This window comes from Macrotis lagotis, chromosome X (assembly GCF_037893015.1).
Source record: "Macrotis lagotis isolate mMagLag1 chromosome X, bilby.v1.9.chrom.fasta, whole genome shotgun sequence".
In the NCBI taxonomy this organism is placed as follows: Eukaryota; Metazoa; Chordata; class Mammalia; order Peramelemorphia; family Peramelidae; genus Macrotis; species Macrotis lagotis.
The window spans coordinates 489,390,173-489,409,038 of NC_133666.1; the positions used below are offsets into that span (position 1 = coordinate 489,390,173).

The 18,866-nt window shown below is 35.2% G+C and overlaps 1 pseudogene; it reads right to left on the minus strand.

The window, feature by feature from the left end:
• The window catches only part of LOC141499299 (mitotic checkpoint protein BUB3 pseudogene), a 60,996-nt pseudogene extending 44,928 nt beyond the window's left edge, over positions 1–16,068 (minus strand).
• Between the last annotated feature and the right edge of the window lie 2,798 nt (positions 16,069–18,866).

Consider the following 18,866-nt stretch of genomic DNA (forward strand, 5'->3'; position numbering starts at 1 on the left):
TTCAGGGATTTGCATGAACTAATGCTGAGATGAACAAAACCAGAAAAACACTGTATACCCTAAGAGCAAAATGGGGGTGATGATCAACCTTGATGGACATGGTCATTTCATCAGTGCAATAATTGGGGACAATTTTGGGCTGTCTGCAATGAAGAATGCCATCTGCATCCAGAGAAAGAACTGTGGAATTTGAACAAATTTTAAGGATTATTCCCTTTAATTTAGAAAAAAAACCTGATACATTTTTGTCTGATCTTGTCATTTCTTATACATTATGTTTCTTCCTTAAGGATGTGGTTTCTCTCGCATCACACTCAATTTTGATCAATGTACAACATGGAAACAATGTAAATACTGACAAATTGCTTTCTATATAGGGTGGTGGGAGGGAAGTAAGATTAGGAAGAAATTGCAAAATGCAAAATAAATAAAACCTATAATAAAAAAAGGAAATAACAAATTAAAAAAATAATACTTATTTTATGTTTTTCCTTTCAAAAAAAGAATAAAGAAATATTATAATTCATTCACTATTTATTGGAGAAGAGCAGATTAAAGAAATTCTTTTTAAAATATTTTTATTTTTCCAACTATATCAAAGATAGTTTTCAAAAATCATTTTACCATATGCTTTCAAGTTTCATATCTTTCTCCCTCTCTCCTTTCTATCCCTTTCCCCTGAAAAAAATCTAAGATGTTATGTGTCTATTACTATGATATACCCATATCTATCTATATTAATATTTTGTGAAAGAAGCAAATTAAAATGGGAAAAAATCAGAAAGAAAATAAACACTTAAGATAACTTTCAAAAATTAAAAATAAAAATTAACAAACTTTGCTGTACATTTAAATTCTGTAGTTCCTTCTCTGGATAGGGATGTTTGTTTTCTTTTCCATGCAAAATCTTTTAGAAATTTTTTTGATTATTGTACTGCTGAAATGAACAATACATCATGGTTGATTATCACCCAGTTTTGCTTTTAGTATGTACAATGTTCTTCTGATTTTTTTCCCCTTAATTCAGTATAAGTTTATGCAATTCTTTCCAGTTATTCTGAAGTTCTGGCACTCATGATTTAATTTTTTTTTTACATTTTCCTTCAGCTACATGCAAAAGCAGGTTTCAACATTTAGTTTCAAAGTCTTGAGTTTCAAATTCTCTCCTTTTCTCTCACCCCACCACCCACATTGAGAAATCAAGTTATTATTGTTATTATTGATATTAAATCTGCATCAAAGAAAAAGAATTTCTACAATAGTCATGTTGTACAAGTAAATATAACCCCTCAAACACAATAGACAGAAATTTCAAGAAAACAAAGTGAAAGAAAGTAAGTTTGGCTCAGACTGTATTCAGACACCATTGCTTTTGTCTTTGGGATGGATAACATTATCATAACTTCATCCCAGAAATGTTTTCAATATTTGTCTCCCACAGTTGCTATTTCTAATTGTATTTACCTCCATCCTATTCCCCACCATCCCCATTTTTGTCCTATTTTCTCTTTCCTTTCACTTTATCTGTCTTCAAGAATATGTTGCATCTGTCTATCTTCTCCTCCTTTTCAGTGTCCTAAACCCTTCCTCCCCTCCCCCATTCCCTTTCTCTCATCCATTTCCTCTTCTATTTTCCCTTGGGGTAAGATAGATGTCTATATCCAATTGAATGTGTACATTTTTTCTCTCTCTGAGCCATTTGTTTTTATAATCTTTCATGATATATGCATTTATATTCACTTTAATAATAATCTTCTTGTGAAAGTAAACAAATACTCACTATCCCCACCAAGATAGAGAAACATCAAGCAAAATACAAAGAGAGAAAAACATTGTGCACTTTAATGTTTGTTCAGATATCATTGGCTCTGCTCTGGGATGGGTTGCTGACTTTATCATAAGTCCATCAGAGGAGAAACTTCAATATTTTTTTCCCACAGTTGCTATTAATGGTATTTTCCTCCATTCTATTCCTGCTCACTCCCATTTATTCTATTCTCTCTCCCTCTCTACTTTCATCCTTTCCTTCCTCAAAAGTGTGTAGCAAATGACTACCTTATCCCATGAGCTTCCCTCACTTACAACAATGACAACCCCCTCCCCTACCCCTTTCATTTTCTCCTCTCCTTTTACTCTCCTTTTTCCTCTAAGGTATGATAGAATTCTATACCATATTTCCCTCTCTGATTTTTCTTCTGATGAATATGAAGTCTCACCTATTCCCCTCACTTTCCCTCCTTCTTTTTACTCCTTTGCAAAAGTTTTCTCTTGACACTTTTACATGAAATATCTTAGCATATTCTACCTCTCCTTTCCCTTTTACCCAGCACATTTCTTTTTCACCCATTGGCTCCTTGTTAATAACATTATACCTTTATATTCAGTTTCATCTTGTGCCTTGTCTATATATATGTCCTTCTAACCATTTTAATAAATGAGAAATGACATGAGCTGACAGTATCTTCTTCCCATTCAGTAATACATGCAGATTAATATCATTAAATTCGTCATGATTTGCCCTTCCTTTTCAAACTCTCTACACTTCATATGAGTCCTGTATTCGAAGATCAAACTTTCTCTTCATCTCTGGTCATTTCAACAGGAAAGTTTGAAAGTCCCCCGTTTCATTGAATATTCACCTTTTCCCCTGAAAGAGGATGCTCAGTTTTGTTGGATATTTGATTTTTGGTTGTAATCCAAACTCCTTTGCCTTTCAGAATATCATATTTGAAGCCCTAAGGGTCCTTAATGTAGACACTGTTAAATGCTGAATTTTCCAGGTTTCTTTTTGACTGGGGAACTCTAGAATTTGGTTATTTGTGGTAGTTTTTATTTTGGAATGTCTTTCAGGATGTGATTCATAGATAATATTAATTTCTATTTTATATTCTGCTTCTAGAATATCAGGGGAATTTTACTACATTATTTATTTAAAAGTGAAGTCTAGGGGGGTGACTAGGGGGCACAGTAGATAGAGCACTGGCCCTGGAGTCAAGAGTACCTGAGTTCAAATCTGGCCTCAGACACTTAATAATTACCTAACTGTGGGGCCTTGGACAAGCCACTTAACCCCATTTACCTAGCAAAAGGAAAAATGATGTCTAGGCTCTTTTCCTGTTTATGACTTTCAGATAGCCTAATAACTTTTTTAAATTATCTCTCCTGGTTCTTTTTATTCCAGGTCAATTGTTTTTTCCAAAGTGATATTTCACATTTTCTATCAATTTTCCTTCTTTTCGTTTTCTTTTATTGTTTCTTGATTTTCTTACAAAGTCATCAGCTTGCCTTAGCTCCATTCTACATTTAGAAGAGTTATTTTCTTCAGAGATTTTTCTTATCTCCTTTTCCATCTGTTCAGTTCTGCTTTTTAAGGCATTCTTCTCCTCATAGACCTTTTGGATTGCTTTTTCCATTTCATACAAATGGATTTTTACATGTTGGTATTATTTTATATTGCCAACACCAAGTTGCAGACTTGGTTTTCATGATTTTCATACATTGCTCTCATTTCTCTTCCCAGTTTTCCCTCTACTTCCTATATTTACTTTGCAAGGTCTTTTTCATGGTGTTCCATAGACTGAGGCCAGTTCCAATATTTTGTGGAGATTTTGATATGGAAGCTTTGATTTTGTCATCTTCAGATTGCATATTTTGATCCTCCGTGGAATCAAAGTAATTGATTTTTTTTTCAATTCCCCAATCTATGACTTGATTTTAACATAATCCCAAAGCTTTGGGGGCTTTTAGGGACCACCCTTAGGGACCATAATTCCTTCAAAGTCTTATGAGAAGCTCTGACCACCCTCTTGCCTGTGCTTTGGTCTAACAATAACCACTTGGACTCCTCTCTGTCCTGGGGCTGTGAGGAGGGTCCTTGCTCTCTGTAACCTGGATCTGTATGTGGGCAAAGCAGCAGAATCTGCCTCAGGGACAGTGGAGATACATCTGCAATCTCACCCCATCACCTTACCATCTATAGACTGAATACTCTGGAAGTAGTTGCTGGGTGACTCCACAGGTTTTGGGGCTGCCCTGAGTCCTCTGTTGGCCTGGTATCCATACTCACTCTGGCAGAGTTTTCTTGCTGACCTTGCAAGTTGTCTTTGGTGATTCCTGGGCTGAGAAATCTGGAAATTGCTCCTCTGCCACTCGCCAATATGCCCCAAAGACCCAATTCTTTTTCTCATTTCCCAATTTTTTTTTTCTCTACCTCTGTTGCATGATTGTTGAAATCTTTTTTGAGCTATTCCATAGGCTAACATTAATTCATATTTTTCTTGGATGCTTTGGCTGTAGGAGCTTTAACTGTATTATCTTATGAGTGCCTATTTTGATCCTCTACAGGATCAAAGTAATTTTCTATCATTGGATTTTTTCCTTCTATTTTCTTCTGCAGTCTGACTTGATTTTAGCTTTCTGTTAAGGTGATATATACATACTTTTGTACATGTGGCCTTCTTTACTTTTTTTTGTATTGTCTTTGTGATATAGACTTAGTAGTTGTATTGCTAGATCAAAATGTATGCATAGTTTTATTGTCCTTTGGGCATAAATTAAAATAATTCTGAAGGTCTACTTCATACCAAATATATATGCTAATAGGACAGAAGCAGAAATTGAAAAATGTTGGAGGAAATGTGGTTAAAATGAGCAAGTAATATAGTATTGGTAGAGCCGTGAACTTGTTAAACCATTATCTAGAACAATTTGTTCTAGGACCAATGGTCTATAAGATCATGCAAGTTCTCTTACCTAGCAATACTATTATTAGGTCTGTATCCCCAAAAAAATTTTAAAGGAAAAGGAAAAGATTTTCATGTACTATAATATATATATATATATATGTGTGTGTGTGTGTGTGTGTGTGTGTGTGTGTGTGTGTTTGTGTGTGTGAATATACAACTTTGGAATATGTGATTATCATAATACTATTCTGATATAAGAAAAGATCCACAGGGTGCTGTCAGAATAAACTGGAAAGGGTGACATGAACTGATACAAAGTGTATTTATTTTGCAAAAACCTGGAATATTTTGAAATAATTAAATGTGAATGTCTTCTCTATTCTCAATAATGCAATGATGTACGAAAACTCTGAATGATGATTTATAAGTAAAAGTGACTTTCGTCTCCCAAGAAAGAACTGATGGTGACTGAATACAGTGTGAAGTCTTCTGTTTTACTGTATTTTTGAGGATTTTCTGATCAGTTTAGTTTTTCTCACAATTTTCTCACTAATATAGGAATATTTCTCATGACTAAATCTGTAAAATCTAATTTGTAGTGTTTGTTTTTTAATGAAAATATATGGGAAGAGGAAGTGATTGAATTCAAAGTTTGAAAAATTAATGTTAATTTTTTTGCAAGTAATTGGGATAAAATTAAATACTCTAGAAAGTTAACAATATGGGCCACATGAGAGTAAAACCTCATGGATTTTTTACTATTGAAAATGACATACTAAAAAGCAAATAAGTTTCACTAATGTGAATAAGGAAAATGAATAAGATTGTCATCAAATTTTGAGATGATCCAGAGCAAAGAATTATACTGAAAACATCAGATAAAATTTCCCCTATTACTATGACTTTACTTACATAGGAAAATGTTCACAAGAATGTTCACAGAAAAATAGGAACCTGACTATAGACAATTACATTGATCCCATGGGGAATCAAAACACAAGTTCAGAAGATGACAAACTCAAAGCTTCTGTATCCAAAGCCTCCAAGAATAATAGGAATTGAGTTTAGGCTATGGGAGAGTTCAAAAAAGATTTTGAAAACCAAGTAAGGGAGGTAGAGGAAAAGTTAAGTAGAGAAATGAGAGAGATACAGGAAAAAGATGAAAACTAAGTAAGAAGCTTAGTCAAGGAGATCCAAAAATACTGAAGAAGATAACATGTTAAAACCAGTTTATAGGGGTGGCTAGGTGGCGTAGTGGATAAAGTACTGGTTTTGGAGTCAGGAGTACCTGGGTTCAAATCCGGTCTCAGACACTTAATAATTACCTAGCTGTGTGGCCTTGGGCAAGCCACTTAACCCCATTTACCTTGCAAAAACCTAAAAAAAACAGTTTATGTAAAATGGAAAAAGCAATGCAAAAAGTTATTTAGCAGATGAATTGCTTAAAAAGAATTGGTCAGATAGAAAAGGAGATAAAAATGCTCTCTAAAGAAAACAACTCCTTCAAATATAGATTGGAACCAAAAGAAGTTGATGACTTTGCAAGGAATCAATAAACAATAAAACAACATCAAAAGAATGAAAAATTAGAAGAGAATCTGAAAAAAATTTCATTGAATAATTGACCAGGAAAACAGAACCAGGAGATACAATTTAAAAATTGTAAGGCTACATGAAAGTCATGATAAGGAAAGAGCCTTGACTTCATTTTTAAAGAATTTCTATAGTAAAATTGCCCTGATATCCTAGAAGGTAAAATAAAGATTGAGAAAATCTTTCAGTCTCCCGCTGAAAGAGATCTAAAAAATATAACCCCAAGAATATTATAGCCGAGTTCCAGGACTCCCAAGTCAAAGAAAAACTATTACAAGCAGCCAAAATAAAACAATTCAAATATCATGTATCTACAGTCAGAATGAAGTCACATTAAGGGTTCATAGGGCTTGGAATATAATTTTCTGGAAGGCAAAAGAGCTTGGAATGCAACCAAGAATCAACTACTAGCAAAACTGAGCATTCTGTTCCAGGGGAAATGATAAGCATTCAATGAATTAGGGGTATTTTTTTTTTAGATTTTTCAAGGCAGTGGAGTTAAGTGGCTTTCCCAAGGTGACATGGCTAGGTAATTATTAAGTGTCTGAGGTTGGATTTGAACCCAGGTATGCCTGACTCCAAGGATGGTGATCTATCCACTGTGCTAGCTAGATGCCCCAGTAGGGGAATTTTCAAATGTTCCTTTTGAAACAGCCAGAGCTAAACAGAAAATTTGATCTTTAAGTACAGGACTCAAGTGAAGCATAGAGCGGGTCAACAAGAAGGGTAAATTATGAGGGATTTAATGATGATGAACTGTATGTATTCTTACATGGAAAGAAGATACTGATAATTCTCAAATGAATCTTCTCATTTATTAGAGCAATTAGAAGGAGCATATCTAGACAAGGTACAGCAGAGAGATGAATTTGAAAGTATAATATAGAGTAAAAATGAAGTCAGTGGATGAAATGGGGATATACTGGGAGAAAGCAAAAGGAGAGGTAGAATGGTCTCAGATACTTTATGTAAAAGAGTCAAGAAAATCTTTTGCAATGATATGGAAAGGGGGAAGGTGAGGGGTAATGAGGGAGCCTTCATTTTCATTGGAAATGGCTCAGAAAGGAAACAACATACATACTTAATTAGATATATAGAAATCTAGAGGAAAAAGCAGAGGAAGGGGATGGGATAAAGGGGAAAGGGGTAGGGGAGGGGGGGGGATGTAGATGATAGAAGAGAGGGCAGATCATTGGAGACAAAACTTTTTTTTTTTTTTTTTTTACTTTTTGCAAGGTGTTGGGATTGGGTGACTTGTTCAGGACCATGTAGCTGGGTGATTGCTAGATCTCTGGGGTGGGATGTGGATTCGGGGCCAGCTGGCCCCTTCACCAGTGTTTTGTCTGCTAGGTCACTCAGCTGCTATATAGCACACATTTGAAGAGGGGCAGAGTGAAAGGAGAGAGAAAATATAATAAAGGGGAGTGGGGAGGAATGGATATAGGGAATTACAATCAGCAGCAACTGTGGGAAAAAAATGGAAGCAACTTCATTGATGGACTTAGGATAAAGAATCCAATCCACTGCAGACTCAGAAAGGATTGTATCTTAACACAGACTGAAGCACATTGTTTTTCCTTTTCTTTCAGTTTATTTCTCATGAGGTTTATTCATTTTTGTTGGAGTGTTGGAGTGGGGGGATTGTGTTTATTCTTACAAGAAGATTATTTTAGTAATGTATAAATAAATAACAAGTTAAATTTTAAAAAGAAATTTGATTTACAAATTCAGATAAATATTTTTTCTTTAATATCTAGACTTAGACAATTCCTTGGGACAATGAGGATTTAAGAGATTTGTTACATATTCAATATGTGTCCAGAATGAGATTAAACTCAGATATTTTTGTTTTTCAAATCTCTACTCCAAATTGCTTCTCAGCTTATACAATAAGGATAAATAAATTTTTTTATAAAGACAATTTCAATATCATAAGATAAGAAAGGAACAGTTAGATATCAATTTTGTAAAACAAGATTGAGGATTTTCATGAACAAAAAGTTCAGTGAAACTATCTGTAATGATATAACAGTAAAAGAGAAAAAACAAAGTCAGAAAATATATGCATTCAACATGATCTTAGGCTGCTTTGAGAGGTAGAAATTTCAGTCTTAAAAAGCACTATGATCTACATGATATTAGTCCTACACAATTTAAAATACTGTGCTCAATTGTACACTTTAAGATAGAAAATTGGGGTCAGTCATCTGACAATGTTGAGGAAAGGGGAATCAGGTGAAGGATTTCAATTCCATGTCATTAGAGAATAAGTTGAAATAACTGGACATGTTTATCCTAGGTATTTAAAACAGTAGAATACCTCTGAGATCAGGATAGATTTTTTATTAGTATATGAATTACTGCAAAATAAAGATATATATTTATTTAATATAGATATATTTTATTGTATTTTGTTCTATTGTATCATACATTATATTATATTATATTTATTATAGCATTATATACAGATATATTTTGTCTGGCTAAAAAGGTTTGCACCAAGAGCATTGGTTTGGGATTGCAAAGAGACAATTTTATACTTGATTTAAAACAAAACAAATTTAAAACAACAAATTTCTTAATGATGAAACATGGGTTTCATCATTAATAAAATTTGTTGCTGCCTTAGTAAAGCAAACCCAAAATTACTCCCATTGTCAGGTTGTAGATGGAGATTGTGAGTGTATTTATGAGTTACACTAAATGGCTCCTGATCCCCATTTCCTCTATAAAATCAACTGATTTTATTGTTTCTAGCTTCCCTGCCAGTAATATGCCTTTTCATAAAATTCCTCTTTCTTTGGTAATGTACGAGCATTCTATCTATCACTAAGGCTTCATATTTCTTATCTTCTTTGCATACACTCTAATATTCAATCAGCTCTCAAGTCTTGTTTATTCCATCTCTAAGACATTTATTTTATCTATTTTATTTTATTTATTTTGTTTTATTTATTTTATCTCCCCTCATGTGACTTTTCCTTCAGATCACACTGTCTTAGTTCAGTCATTCTTATTCTTTTCTGTCCTAGTGTATTAGTTTCCTAATTCGCTAATCTTTGTACGCAGCCACTAAATTAATTCACTTGAAATTCTGAGTCTGGCATCTCCTCTCTCAAAGTATCTTCAATGGCTTCCTATTATCTGTAGGATAAAAATTTAAAAATAATTATCCTGAGGGCAGCTAGGTGGCTCAGTGGATAGAACTCTGGCCCTTGGAGTCAGGAGTCCCTGAGTTCCAATCTGGCCTCAGACACTTAATAATTACCTAGCTGTGTGGTCTTGGGCAAGCCACTTAACCCCATTGCCTTGCAAAAATTTAAAAATTTAAAAATAAAAATTATCCTGACAATTGAAACGTTTTATAATCTTAACCAAACCTGTCTTCCCAAATATATTTCCTAAAATTTCTTTTCATATGTTCTGTGTTTAAAGAAAATTAGCAAAAGGTGTTCTTGAGCTGCTTCCCTTGACTGGAATGTATTTTTTTGTCATCTCTACATCTTAGAATTATTTGCTTTCCCCCACATCCATCTCAGGTACTGTCTCATCCCTGAAGCATTTCCTGATTCACTTCAGTTGATGGTGTTCTTTCTCTGTCATTTCACTGTCTGTCTAAAGATTATGATTTTCTCAGTAGAACTTAAGCTCCTTGAAGTCAATAAATATTTTCTTTTTATCTTTTATTTCTCAGCATCTTGCTTATAGCAAACCTTTTCAAAATAATACATTAAATCTAATTGCCAAAGAAAAGATGTTAATAAGTAAAGGAATTTATGTGCAGTTTAGGAAGGTTCTATCCTTGGCATGTCCTTTTCAATAAATGTATCATTCAATTTCATGAAGAAAGAGATGGCATGCATATCAAATTTACAGATGACATGGGACTGGAAGGGATAACTAATATGCTAGATGACAGAATAGAGAAAGGAAAAAAATCTTGACAGGCAAGAATGGGATGAATCTAACAAGATAAAATTTAATAGGGATAAATGTCAAACCCTATATTTAAATTGAAAAGGAAAAATAAGTACACTAGTTTAGGATGGTGGAGAAATCTCTAGAATGATATTAATATGAAAAGGACCTAGGATTGGGGAACCATATAGGATTTGCAAACCCAAAAATGTACAATGAGTCATTAATGTGAGAAAGTAGAAAAAAAATGATTGGACTATGGCTATCTTCATGAAAGTATGATAACCAAAATGAGGGAGTTTCTTTATGTTTTTCTCAAGTCAAATAAATTCTATATTATAACATTCATTTTGGGATACCATTTTAGAAAAGAAAATTGTCAGGCTCAACTGGGTCTAGAAAGGAATAACTATGAAGATTAACAAATTCAAGCAAGGTCATTAAATGATAAATCAATGAACTCAAAATTCTTAACCTAGAAATAAAAAACAATATAGGTAGTGGTGGTAAAGTGAAGGGAAGAACATGATTTCAATTATGTATTAGGAGTGTTTTAATATAGGAAAAATGAGGTAAATGAAATCTGCTTATTCAGAAGGCAATGGTTAGCATGAAAGGATCAAAATTATGGGGAAACATATGCCTGTTCAGATATGAAGGAAATGACAGGAAGTATGACACTGTAGGGAGCTGATATTAGGGTCACAGAAATCAGGATTTGAGTCCTACATTTGAAATCTGCTGATATATGACCCTGGGCAAGACATTCTAGGCAACTCTCTAAGACAATTAATTTCAGATAGAATGCCAACTTGCAGTGACAGAAAGGGTTTATTTATCTGAGACATTTCAGTATCAAAAAATAATGTCTAGTCCCTATTCTTCATTCTATAAAGAATAATATTCCTTTGCAATTATGATATGAACAATTTGAATAATAGTGATTCCTCTGGCACTACATGTCTTCCAACATTTACTGGAATATTATTTATCAGGGATATTTTATAGATGATTCATAGACAAAGCAAGATTTTGTATAAGTTGGATTCTGTCATCCCATCCACCTCTGGCATGATAAATAATAAAATTAACTTAATTCGTAATAGGAAATATCATAATTATGTTCATTGATGTCATTTCAGCTATGATTGTTCATCATGATTAAAGATATTGTTTAAAATTACTGTTAACTGGTAGCTAGGAAGAAAGACAGGTAAAGAGAAAAGGAAGGAAGAGAGACAATGAGAGCAAGGATGGAGGATAGAAAGAAAGGAAAGGAAGGAGCAAACAAAGAAATGAAGGAAGGAAGGATTAATGAATATGTAAATAAATTTCACATATTCATATATATTATAATCACAATAGGACTTCATTTTTTTAATTTAATGTAACTGATTTAAGTGACTTCCCCAAGGTCACACAGCTAGATAATTATTAAGTGTCTGAGACCATATTTGAACTCAGGTCCTTCTGATTCCAGGGCCACTGGGCCACTACACCATCTAGCTGCCACAAGATTTCATTTTAAAAAGATTTAATTTTTTTGGTTGATTATATAATAAAAGTATAAGAAAATTAAAACAACACAGTTTGACACTGATTTTTATAACCAATAGTCAAATTTATATTATACATTGTCATTGATTCTCTGTTTTGTGTTTTTATAATTTGCTTGGTCAGCCTTTCTGAGCAACTGTCTATTGTTTTCTGTCTTTCATGGTTAGCCTGGAATTACCAAAACATTGTATTTGTATTTTTAATTGAAAAAAAAATGGAATCTCTGCCATTGTCTCTTTGTATTCCAGTTGTATTGAATTCTCTAACATTTCTTTATTTTGGCTTTAGATTTTCTTTAGATCCTACTTGTAACTGCTTTCAGTTAGTTCATGGCAATTGCTGGGTATGCCATCTGTTCTATGGATCCTATATATCTAAGGTAGGAGAACTATTTTTTTAGGTTTTTACAAGGCAAATGGGGTTAAGTGGCTTGCCCAAGGCCACACAGCTAGGTAATTATTAAGTGTCTGAGACCAGATTTGAACCCAGGTACTCATGACTCCAAGGTTGGTGCTTTATCCACTACGCCACCTAGCCACCCCGAGGAGTACTTTGTAATGACAAGAACACAATTCTGTGCTAATATTTTATGATGCTTCTCTTAAGTCTAAGACCTTATGTTGTAAATTTTGTCTTCATATGTAATGTTAAGTATGAGGAAGTACAGATAGGGATGAAATTTTTTGACATCAACCATATAACTTTTCAAAATAACTTTAATAACATCAGACCACAGTTCTATCAACAGTAAGCTGATAGATTTGTCATAAATGAACGCTAAGATTTTGCCATTTATAAAATTGAATAATCATAATATTGATCTCATATTATTGATAATTGCTTTATTGAATCATTATTTTCTTTTAATTTCTTTAAGACAATCAGATCCGGAACTAGCATAGGGTAAATGGAAGAGTCCATACTAAGTGTTATTTGAATTATTCAGCAATAGGGAATTATTTACTTCCTTCTCTCACACACACGCACACACACACACACACACACACACACACACACACACACATACACACACATGCATACAAACATTTCATTAAAGCAAGCAATTCAAAAAAAGGAAACTGGCATAGAATCCTATCAAAAGTTAAATCAATAAATACAATTATCTATAATGACAATTAATTTAGTACCTACCATTTACAAAGCATTGGTCCATAGATTTAGATTTTATTCTTAAGCAGAACTTAAAAGTTTGTTCTGTTTAAATGTACCTAGGATAGAGTTTATAATAACTATATATAATTGGATTCACATTTAACATTATTATGCTTTAAAATAACAAATAGATATTAGGCATTTATCACATTTATAGTTTTTCACTGATACTAAATACTGCTGTTTTATCATCCTATAAAAGTAATTTTAGATCTCTGAAGGAATTGCCACTGATATCTAAGTTTAATAGATGCAAAAAGCTATGGACCAGATCCCTACACCTCCCCAGAACAAGAGTCTTGGAAGCATGTCCCCTATGCTACAAAAGCAAAACTCAAATTATAAATTTCAAAAAATAAAACATTAATCTTAGAAAGCTACTTTGGTGACAATAAGGATAAAATGTCATCTCAGAAGTGGAAAACAATGCTAAAATGCCTACATAGAAAGGTGATTATGGTCTCAAGTTCATAAAGTCCTCTGCCAAAAGTCCAAAAAAGGATTTTAAAAAATCAAGGAAGAAATAGAAGAAATAGAAAGAAAAAAATATTCAGGAAAGCAATAAGAATTATGCAGGAGAATTTCCTTTCATTCATTCATTCATTCATTCATTCATCCATTAATTTATTTATCTTTAAGTTTTCTTTAATGTATTTATATATTACTAAAAAGTTCTGGTTGTAAGAGTAAACCTAATACTGCCTCTCCCCATAAAATATGAAATCTCATGGGAAGTAAAGTGAGATAAAGAGAAAAAAATTATGTTTCACTATGTGTTCTCATACCATCAACTCTGTCTTAGTTGGATCATATTCTTTATCATAAGCCTATCAGAGAAGTTATTTCCATATTTTTTTCCTTTCTGTTGCTTATTATAATTCCCTCCATTCATTCCTCCCCACTACCATCTATTACATTTTCTCTCTCCTTTTGCTCTGTCCTTCTTCTAAAATGTACTGTGGGGCAACTGAGTTGCACAATGGGCAGAGCACTGGCCCTGGGGCCAAGAGGCTCCAAGCCTACATCCTAACCCAGACACCCAGGAACCATCTAGTCCTGTGGTCCCAGACAGGTCATCTAATCCCACCACCTTGAGAAAAATTAAAAAAGAAAATGTATTATATCTGACCATCTTCTTCTCTATCATCCACATGCCCCCTCCACTCTCCTGCCCCCTTCTATCCTTTTTCTTCTTGAGTTTCCTCTCTGAGCTAATTCTGAGGAGAATGAAGGTTCCTTTATTCCCCATCACCTTTGCCCCTTCCAAATCATTGTAAAGGCTATTCTTGATTATTTAACTTGAAATATCTTAACAATTGGAGTGGCTTGGTGACACAGTGGATAGAGCACTAGCCCTGGAGTCAGGAGTACCTGAGTTCAAATCTGGCCTCAGACACTTAATAATTACCTATCTGTGCGGCATTGGACAAACCACTTAACCTCATTGCCTTGCAAAAACTTAAAAAAAACTATCTTAATCTATTCTACCTCTCCATTCCCATACTCCCAGGACAATTCCCTTTCATTCATTGACTCCATTTTTACCATATATTATGCCTTCAAATTCAACTCTCTCCTGTGCCTCATCTATAAAGGCAACTTGTACCTACCTACCTACATTCTCTATTACATGAGAAGGTTCATATGAGTATTGTAAGTATCTTTCCATGAAGAATTCATTCAGTTCATCATCACTGAGTCCCTCATAATTTACCCTTCTCTTCCAATCTTTAAGTTTCACCCAAGTCCTATATGGAAAGGTGAGGCTTTCTGTTGAGCTCTAAAAATTCACATTTTATTGAAAGTCCATCTTTTCCCCTGGAATAAGGGAGTTGATTCTTGGTTGCATTCCAAGCTTTTTTGCCTTCTGAAATATTATATTCCAAGCCTAACAAGCCCTTAATGTAGTTGCTGCAAAGTTCTGTGTGATCCTGATTGCAGTTCCATGATATTTGAATTGTGTCTTTCTGGCTTCTTGTAATATTTTATTTTTGACTTGGGAGTTCTGAAGCTTAGCTATAATATCCCAGGGGTTGGTTTTAGGTTTTTTTGGTCTCTTTCCAGGGGAGATCAGAGGATTCTCTCAATTTCTATTTTACCCTTTGTTTCTAGGATATAAGGGCAATTTTCCTGTAGAAATTTTTTTTAAATATGAGGTCAAGGCTCTTTCCCTGATCATGATTTTCAGGTAGCCAATAATTTTTAAATTATCTTACCAGAATCTGCTTTCCAAATCAATTGTTTTTTCAATGAGATATTTCACATATTCTTCTAGCTTTTCATTCTTTTGTTGTTGAATTATTGTATCTTGATTTCTCGCGAAGTCATCAGCTTCCTTTAGCTCCATTCTATATTTGAAGGATTTGTTTTCTTCAGAAAAAATTTCTTATCTCCTTTTCTATCTGGCCGATTCTGCTTTTTTAAGTCCTTCTTCTCATGAACTTTTTGAACTGTTTTATCTATTTGATCTAAACTTGTTTTTAACATGTTCTTTTCTTCAGCATGTTTTTGGATCATCTTGACTAAGGCTACTGACTTTCTATTCATGTTTTTCCTGTATTTCTCTAATTTCTCTTCCCAATTTTTCTCCTACCTCCCCTAGTCAAATTTCAAAATATTTTTTGATCTCTGTTATAGCCTGAGTCCAACTTCCATATTTCTTGGAGTCTTTAGATGTGGGAGCTTGGATTTTCTCATCTTCAGAGTGTGTTTTGCTCCTCCATGGGACCAAAGTAATTGTCTATGTTCAGGTTCCTTTTCTCTGTTTACTCATTTTCCCAGCCTTTGCCTGGTTTTGGTATCTTTCATGAGCTTTTGAGTATTATTTGGACACCCCTGCAAGGACTTCAGTTTCTTCAAGGTCTATTGAGAGGCTCTGGCTCCTATCCTTGTCTGTGAATGACCACAAGCTCACCTCTCTGCCCTAGTGCTGTGTGGAAAGTCCCTGCTCTACAGGGGCCCCAGACTGTGACCAAGATCTGAATAATTGTCATAGCCTCAGAATCCTGTCACAGGAACAGATTACAGACCCCAAGAGTCTCCTTCTACTCCCTTACTTTTGGTGGGACGGACTCAGCTCCCTGATGGGAAGCTCCATTGGCCTGAGTATTTTTCCTGGGATCTGGGCTGCACTGTGGGTCATGGGCACACCGAGCAGGAGAACTCTGGCCTGGGCTTCAAGCTTGCTCTTCAGAGATCTCCCTGACAATCTTCCAATTTGTGCTTGGTGTTCCTTGGTGGGGCTGGTCAGGAAACTGCTTCTGCTTCCAGGAGCCAGGGCTCCAAGGACCGAGATGTACTGGAGCAGTTCTTAGAAGGCTGAAGTTCCTTAGACACAGTAGAAGGCTGTTGCCCATCCAACCCTGTGTAACAGAACCTTCCCACTGTTTTCCAGTTACCTTGGGCTGGGAAATTGTGTCACTGGATCTTTCTGTGGGTTCTCTCACTTGAAAATTTAATCAAAAGTAATAATCTTAAGGGTTTTGAAAAATTTTGGTGAGAGCTCCTAAGAGAGGCAATTTTCTTGTCAACATTTTGTCTCCACCCCAAGAAGTTCTAAAAAAAGAAAACAGCAGGGAAAATAAGCAAAAAATTGATTGAAGAAAACAAATACTTTTAATACTAGAACTGGAGGGAAGCCAGATGGTGCAGTGGATAGAGCACCAGCCCTGGAGTCAGGAGTACCTGAGTTCAAATCCAGCCTCAGACACTTAATAATTAAATAGCTCTGTGGCCTTGGGCAAGCCACTTAACCCCATTGCCTTGCAAAAAATAAAAAAAAAATAAAAGTAGAAATGGACAAATGGAAAAGGAGGTAAAAATTAGACCTGGGCAAGTGGAAACCAGTGAACCGTGACACATCGAAAATCTGTCAAATAAATTTAAAAGACTAAAATTCTGAAGAAAATGGAAATTATCTAATAGGAAAAATGCCTGACTTGTAAAACAGATCATGAAAAGTTAAGTGAACAATTATTGTATTATCTAAAATGCATGATCAAACAGTGAGTCTGAAAAATAATTTTTAGGAGATTATCAAAGAAAACTGCTTTAATATCCTAAAATGAGAGGATAAAATAGTCCTTGTATGAATCTACCAATCACTTCCTGAAATAAATTACACAATAAATATTCAAATATATATTATAATCAAATTTAAGAGTTTTCATGTCAAGGAGGAAATATTGAAAGAAGGCAGAAAGAAAGGCAACTCCCGGGATGAATTGAGTCAAAATGATGGTATGAAGCTAACATGCTCCTGGAGCTTTTTGTTACCAAAGATATATGAAGCTTTTACTTTATACTCACACTAGATATCCCAGTGAGAAAAAAAGAAGATTCAAAGAAGTTTTCAACAGTTGACATTGTGGAGGATCTTCAGTGAAAATCTATCTCTTTGGTGGAAAGGGGAAGTAAAGTGCAAGAGGCAGGAGGCAGGAGAGTGAGATAGCCAGCAGTAGACTCTTAACCACAGTGGAATCTAGGTCCACACATCTGCACAACAACTGAGGTCCCAGCAACTAGATAGGAAGCTAGCATGGAGGATCCCAACCTCAAACAGAGTCTGAATCCTGAGAACACGAGGGTAAAAGAAAGGACTTTTTAAGAAACAAAGTATTTTTAAGTCAGAATCTGGATATAAAGGAGGAACAAAAACCTCTACAAAGGCAAGGTCTGAATTCCATAGGCAGTATCTTGTTAAATGACAAGCCAAGAATAAGACTCCAGCCCCCCTCCCCCCAAAAAAGGCTTGGATCTATACTCCCTATACCTAGAACACAGGCCCTGGAGTCAGGAGGAACTGATTTCCAATCTGACCTCAGACACTAAATAATTACCTTGCTGTGTTAACTTTGGCAAAACTTAACCTCGATGATTAAATAAATAAATTTAAAAAAATTTTACATATACTTCCTGGAAAATAGAAGGGCAGGGGCAAGATGGCTGCAGGAGAAGAGCCTCTCTTAGGTACTCTCTCCAAAATATTTCAAAAACCTTAAAATTATGACTCTAAATAAATTTTCAAGAGACAGAACCAACAGAAAGATCCAGTGAGGCAATTCTCCAGTCCAAGGTAATCTGGAAAATAGTGGAAAAACTCTTTTCCACTGGGCTGGAGGGGCTGTGTCACCAGAGATAAGGAACTTCAGCCTCCCATGAACAACCCCAGGGTGTCTGGGAGCAAAAGCTCCCAGCAGCAGAAGCAGTTCCCTGACCTGCACCACAGGCAGCACCAAGCACAACTTGGAAAATCAGGAGGGAGACCTCTTCCAGAGCAAGTGTGAGGCCCAACCCTCAGCACAATTGTGTCACTCAGTGTGGCCACAGCAGCCCAGATCCAGGAAACAGAAGCAGGCCCTTAGAGTCACCCAGCATGAGCTGAAGGTAAAGGAGTGGAGGGAGACTGCCAAGATATGGCCTCTGTCCCTGGAATAGAACTCTTGGGCTCTGACCACATTCAGACTTTGTCATAGTCTAGGCCCCCTATAGAGCAGGTGACACCGACCCCTCACAGCCAAGTGGCAGAGGGGTGTGCTTGTGGGCATTCATAGACCAGGAAAACAGTGAAAGCCTCACACACTGATGTTCTTGTGGAGGTGTCCCAATAATACTCAAAAGCTCAGGAAGCACCCCAAAACCAGGGCACAGGCTACAGAACTGAACAAAGGAATCTGACTGTAGACAATTATTTTTGTCCCATGGAAGGCCAAAATACTCAATCTGAAGCTGAAACAGGGCAAGCTTCTTCATCGAAAGACTCCAAGAAATATAGAAGCTGGACTCAGGCTATGACAGAGCTCCAAAAAGGATTTTACAAATCATGTAAGGGAGGTAGAAGAAAAATTAGCAAGAGAAATGACAGAGATGCAAGAAATACATGAAAAAGAAGTCAGCAGCTTAATCAAGGAGAATCAAAAAATGCTGAAGAAAGTGACATGT